We start from the raw sequence: 6,670 nt of genomic DNA, 5'->3' as shown, positions 1-6,670 counted from the left end.
GAGAAAGGAAAAAGGGAAGAAGAAATAAGGACAGAGGGAATAGGTGTAGAGCATGATAAGAGAGAGAGAGGGAGATTCTGAGAGAAGAGAGGGGGGAGAGGAGAGGAGAGAGGCTGTAGGGGTGGGCCAGATAGAGACAGATTGGTAACCATGTTGAAGCAGACATATTGGCTGACTGGTCACATTCAGAAGGATACAGCCAGGTTAATATAGTCAACATCTACCAACATGCCACGCCACAGAAGAAAACAAAAAGAGATAATGATGGAGAGAGAAAGAACGAGAGAATGAATGATGGAGAGAGATGGAGGACAAACAAGGCAACGAGGATTTAGAGAGAGAGAATAACAGTGTGTGTGTGTGTCTCTACATGCGTGTGTTTGTGAATGTTTGTGTGTGTGTGTGTGGCAACTCAGGGAGCATAGATAAGACAGGGCTGTGTGTGGGGGGAGACTGTCAGCAGGAAAACGTTGTTTATTCTTTAGTCTTTCAGGAGGTGCTCATAGGTCAGTCCTAAACCACACAGCCTAACCATTAACGTGTGTGTGTGTGTGTGTGTGTGTGTGTGTGTGTGTGTGTGTGTGTGTGTGTGTGTGTGTGTGTGTGTGTGTGTGTGTGTGTGTGTGTGTGTGTGTGTGTGTGTGTGTGTGTGTGTGTGTGTGTGTGTGTGTGTGTGTGTGTGTGTGTGTGTGTGTGTGTGTGTGTGTGTGTGTGAGGGGGGCAGCTTGGCGGAGGCAGGCGGGGGTGGTTCTTCTGAGACAGAAACCCAGCATGGGGGGCAGATTGACACCCTGGCTGTCAATCAGTAAGTGATGTATCCGATTGGGAGTTTTTCAGGCAGAACATCAAACAGCTCCCACCCACCCTGCTTACACAAGCCATTGATTGACAGACAGGCGACGGATGGCGGATCCTGTACTGCCCAGAGGCCCTTGCTTTGGTTTATCACGTCATTACCCAGAGGCTAGCCGCTAACGCCTCCCACCAAACCCACTGCATGATGACATCCTGCACTGTGTCACACAAATCTCTAGGTGCTCCATGCAGCAGATCCAGCCTAATCTACACTACAGCACACTGATCCACACGCATCCCCTCTAATCTCCACTACTGCACATTTCTACCACTTCTACTGCTCCAAAACCTCTCCATGAGAATCCACACAGGACCAGAATGCTGCTGGGACTGCAGCTAGCTAGCGCCACCACTCATCCACTCTGCTGTGTAGAATTCATTCAAAGGGATCTGGGACGATGCTCCATATTTACAATTAGCCAGGATGGGATTGCACTTGGACTCTTTGGTTTGCCCTATAAACAGAGGGCTGGACCTTCGTTATCAATTTGGAAATGTCTCATGAATATTTCAAAGTGTTCCGGAGGTGCCCTGATTTGTTGTGGGAGTGCTAGCCAGCCCCTCAGGGCAACCCTGGCATCAGAACCCAGATAATAACTCTTCTTCAGGATGTTCTGCTCTATCCCACAATACACATTACTACGGCCAGGAGTTTTTCCTGGGATTTTGTCTTGCTAATGTCACTTGGACAGAAACACCTCCATGTCCTACACATGACTAATGCTTCCTGTATGTTACTGTGTTGTTAATGATTCAAGTATGTTACTGTATGTTACTGTGTGTTACTGTGTTGTTAATGATTCTTGTATGTTTCTGTATGTCACTGTGTTGTTAATGATTCTTGTATGTTACTGTGTTGTTAATGATTCCTGTATGTTACTGTATATTACTGTGTGTTAATGATTCCTGTATGTTACTGTGTGTTACTGTATGTTACTGTGTTGTTAATGATTCATGTATGTTACTGCATGTTGGAGTGTTGTTAAGGATTCCTGTATGTTAGTGTGTTGTTAATGATTCCTGTATGTTACTGTATGTTACTGTGTGTTAAGGATTCCTGTATGCTACTGTGTTTATAATGATTCCTGTATGTTACTGTGTTGTTAATGATTCATGTATGTTACTGCATGTTGGCGTGTTGTTAAGGATTCCTGTATGTTAGTGTGTTGTTAATGATTCCTGTATGTTACTGTATGTTACTGTGTGTTAAGGATTCCTGTATGCTACTGTGTTTATAATGATTCCTGTATGTTACTGTGTTTATAATGATTCCTGTATGTTACTGTATGGGTACTGTGTTGTTAATGATTCCTGTATGTTACTGTATGTTACTATGTTGTTAATGATTCCTGTATGTTACTGTATGTTACTATGTTTTTAATGATTCCGGTATTTTACTGTATGTTAGTGTGTTGTTAATGATTCCTGTATGTTAGTGTGTTGTTAATTATTCCTGTATGTTACTGTATGTTACTGTATGTTAGTGTGTTGTTAACGATTCCTGTATGTTACTGTATGTTGGAGTGTTTATAATGATTCACTGTATGTTACTATGTTTTTAATGATTCCGGTATTTTACTGTATGTTAGTGTGTTGTTAATGATTCCTGTATGTTAGTGTGTTGTTAATTATTCCTGTATGTTACTGTATGTTACTGTATGTTAGTGTGTTGTTAACGATTCCTGTATGTTACTGTATGTTGGAGTGTTTATAATGATTCACTGTATGTTACTGTGTTGTTAAGGATTCCTGTATGTTACTGTATGTTACTATGTTGTTAATGATTCCTGTATGTTACTGTATGTTACTGTGTGTTAATGATTCCTGTATGTTACTGTGTGTTACTGTATGTTGGAGTGTTGTTAAGGATTCCTGTATGCTACTGTATGTTACTATGTTGTTAATGATTCCTGTATGTTACTGTATGTTACTGTGTGTTAATGATTCCTGTATGTTATTGTATGTTAGTGTGTTGTTAATGATTCCTGTATGTTACAGTATGTTAGTGTGTTGTTAATGATTCCTGTATGTTACTGTATGTTACTGTGTTGTTAATGATTCCTGTATGTTACTGTATGTTAGTGTGTTGTTAATGATTCATGCGTGGTACTGTATGTCACTGTGTTGTTAATGATTCCTGTATGTTACTGTATGTCACTGTGTTGTTAATGATTCCTGTATGTTACTGTATGTTAGTGTGTTGTTAATGATTCCTGTATGCTACTGTATGTTAGTGTGTTGTTAATGATTCATGCGTGGTACTGTATGTGTTGTTAATGATTCATGCGTGGTACTGTATGTGTTGTTAATGATTCCTGTATGTTACTGTTTTTATTTTTTTATTTTTTTTATTTGACCCCCTTTTTCTCCCTAATTTTGTGGTATCCAATTGTCTCGTCTCTACTATCTTGTCTCATCGCTACAACTCCCGTACGGGCTCGGGAGAGACAAAGGTTGAAAGTCATGCGTCCTCCGATACACAACCTATCTAAGCCGCACTGCTTCTTAACACAGCGCGCATCCAACTCGGAAGCCAGCCGCACCAATGTGTCAGAGGAAACACTGTGCACCTGGCAACCTTGGTAGCGTGCACTGCGCCCGGCCCGCCACAGGAGTCGCTGGTGCACGATGAGACAAGGATATCCCTACCGGCCAAACCCTCCCTACCCCGGACGACAGTATGCCAATTGTGAGTCGCCCCACGGACCTCACGATCGCGGCCGGTTACGACAGAGCCTGGGCGAGAACCCGAACCCAGAGTCTCTGGTGGCACAGCTCGCGCTGCAGTACAGCGCCCTTAACCACTGCGCCACCCAGGAGGCGTTACTGTGTTGTTAATGATTCCTGTGTGTTACTGTATGTTACTGTGTTGTTAATGATTCCCGTATGTTACTGTATGTTAGTGTGTTGTTAATGATTCCTGTATGTTACTGTGTGTTAGTGTGTTGTTAATGATTACTATATATTACTGTGTGTTAGTGTGTTGTTAATGATTACTATATATTACTGTGTGTTAGTGTGTTGTTAATGATTATTATATATTACTGTATGTTAGTGTGTTGTTAATGATTCCTGTATGTTACTGTATGTTACTGTGTTGTTAATGATTCCTGTATGTTACAGTATGTTAGTGTGTTGCTAATGATTCCTGTATGTTACTGTGTTGCTAATGATTCCTGTATGTTACTGTGTTGTTAATGATTCCTGTATGTTACTGTATGTTACTGTGTTGTTAATGATTCCTGTATGTTACTGTATGTTAGTTTGTTGCTAATGATTCCTGTATGTTACTGTGTTGCTAATGATTCCTGTATGTTACTGTATGTTACTGTGTTGTTAATGATTCCTGTATGTTACTGTATGTTAGTGTATGTGAATGATTCCTGTATGTTACTGTATGTTAGTTTGTTGTTAATGATTCCTGTATGTTACTGTATGTTACTGTGTTGTTAATGATTCCTGTATGTTACTGTATGTTAGTTTGTTGCTAATGATTCCTGTATGTTACTGTGTTGCTAATGATTCCTGTATGTTACTGTATGTTACTGTGTTGTTAATGATTCCTGTATGTTACTGTATGTTAGTGTATGTGAATGATTCCTGTATGTTACTGTATGTTAGTTTGTTGTTAATGATTCCTGTATGTTACTGTATGTTAGTGTATGTGAATGATTCCTGTATGTTACTGTATGTTAGTGTTTGTGAATGATTCCTGTATGTTACTGTATGTTAGTGTATGTGAATGATTCCTGTATGTTAGTGTATGTTAGTGTTTGTGAATGATTCCTGCATGTTAGTGTATGTTAGTGTTTGTGAATGATTCCTGTATGTTACTGTATGTTAGTGTTTGTGAATGATTCCTGCATGTTAGTGTATGTTAGTGTTTGTGAATGATTCCTGTATGTTACTATGTTGTTACCTGTTTCGTGCTGCTGTCCCCTCATCATGTAGACAAAGTCTCGGCAGCTGGCTTCATGGCTGTCCTTCGCTGAGGAGTGTAAGCACAACTCCTCCACCAGAGTGAGTGCCTTCTTACACAGGTGGTCTTCATCCCAGTCCCCCGACATCTTCCAATCCGCATTGCACTCCCACCCGCAGTCAACCAATCACAGCACAGCCCTCGCCGCCCTCACCAAACGGACGGCACCTGGGTGAGAAGAGGTTCGATCCGGCCACGTTCCTTGGAGGGTCTGGAGAAATGGGTGGGCCCGGGGGAGATTGGACCAATCCAGGAATAAGGGGAGGGGCTCTGTCAGGTGCTGTCTACTTAGGCGGAGTCTAGCAGAGACCCTCCATGACTGACACGCCCATAAATGTGTGAGCCAAACCCACCCCTTTGTCTTTTCCTGAGAGGAATGAACGGAAAATATTAGGAAAAAGAAGATGAAAGACGATGTATAAATAGGTACTGTTATCATTATACCAATTGGTGACAGATTTTCATGCAAATATTCTCAAATCTGCATAAAACAATATATGCATTTTCCCACCAGAGGTGAGTTTCCATCAAACTAACCCATTGTGGATAAACGTCTGTGCGTGGTAAAAATCACTTTGAGGTTAAGTTCCCATGTACCGGATAAAACATGTCAATTAAATGGGGTACAGATGGTTTTGTCACAAAAACTGTTGCGATAAATAGCATACTTGGCCAATCAGGTTTTGGCGCATGCTCTCTAGACAAGTTCACTGTTCACTAATTGGCAGCCAAGCACCGATCATCATATCCCCAGAATTAAAATAATAGCCTACCCTCGATATTTATCTTCTTGAAAATTTGCAGGATCAACGTGCACTTAACCACCATGTGAAGTTCATGATCTGCCTGTAAACCTTTCCTGTTCTTCCCTGTCGTGGTGGGAGGTCATCGTGTGACTCCAAGTTTATTTTCGATATGATGGTTATTATATCAATATTTGCGCATGAAGGCGTTCCCGTTACCATTTCTCAGATAACTAGTTTTACAGACACAAAAAGATCCCAACATGTCGAATTAACAAATTGTCTGTCGGACATTTCCTGTTTCCATCAGCCTTGACTTTTTTTTAACGTCAGGTAATTCATCTGTGTTTAATGGTTGGATGGAAACCTGGTTTATGGTACATTTTTATTTCTGTTTTATGTCAACATACCTGTATTAGAGTGGTTTGTAAAGCCTAGGAGTCCCTGTCGTGTTTGAAATGTCGTCTCCACCAAGATACAGCTGAACAACACTTGGTTATGCTTCCAACAAATTCATAACCTTATACTAGTTTGTGTTCTTCTTCTTCTGTCACAGAGATAGGGATAGCTCTAACAGCATTTAGAGCACGGTTCAGCTCTGGGTAATGTAGTTCCAAGCAGATTCAATGGAATGCAGTAGTTTTCCTGGTTTTCCTCCAACCTAGATTCATAGAATGTCTTATAAATGGCTCCAACATCACCTGAAAGACAATGACAACACACTGAATGAGGTCAAGAACAAAATCCACAGAGATTGTGATAGAGATTGTATTACAATGGTTACACAAGGGGTATTACATTGAATTTGTCTCTTGTTGTTTGGATGCTCTCAGTAGTACCACAGAATGTAAAATCCCAGGACTGTTAGTGTTTCAGTGCACATACAGACAGACGTTGTGTCCTCTTTGTCCTTTTCTCAGAGAACTCTATTTCCAGAGCTCCTTAACATTCTCCCTTTGTTTTGAACTCATTCTGTCTCCAAAAAGCAGGTCAATGCCCCAACTTTCTCTTTCTCTATAGCTCTCTCCCTTTCTCACGGTCTGTGTGTCTGCAGGGATATATGGTAGAAATATGTCTAAAAATACATACATGA

The 6,670-nt window shown here is 40.9% G+C and overlaps 1 long non-coding RNA gene across 2 annotated transcripts in view; it reads right to left on the bottom strand.

Moving 5' to 3' along the window:
- The window catches only part of LOC124000094, a 28,013-nt gene that overhangs the window by 1,798 nt on the left and 19,545 nt on the right, over nt 1-6,670 (bottom strand). For both annotated transcript variants that reach the window (XR_006832544.1, XR_006832543.1), the window contains 2 exons: nt 5,988-6,278; nt 4,775-5,201 (listed from right to left, as the gene is read on the bottom strand). This is a non-coding gene — a long non-coding RNA (uncharacterized LOC124000094). The remainder of the gene's footprint in view (nt 1-4,774; nt 5,202-5,987; nt 6,279-6,670) is intronic.

This window comes from Oncorhynchus gorbuscha, linkage group LG16, assembly GCF_021184085.1.
Source record: "Oncorhynchus gorbuscha isolate QuinsamMale2020 ecotype Even-year linkage group LG16, OgorEven_v1.0, whole genome shotgun sequence".
NCBI classification, from domain to species: Eukaryota; Metazoa; Chordata; class Actinopteri; order Salmoniformes; family Salmonidae; genus Oncorhynchus; species Oncorhynchus gorbuscha.
Note: the sequence above shows the minus strand (reverse complement) of the source record. Positions and strands in the feature narration are given on the sequence as shown.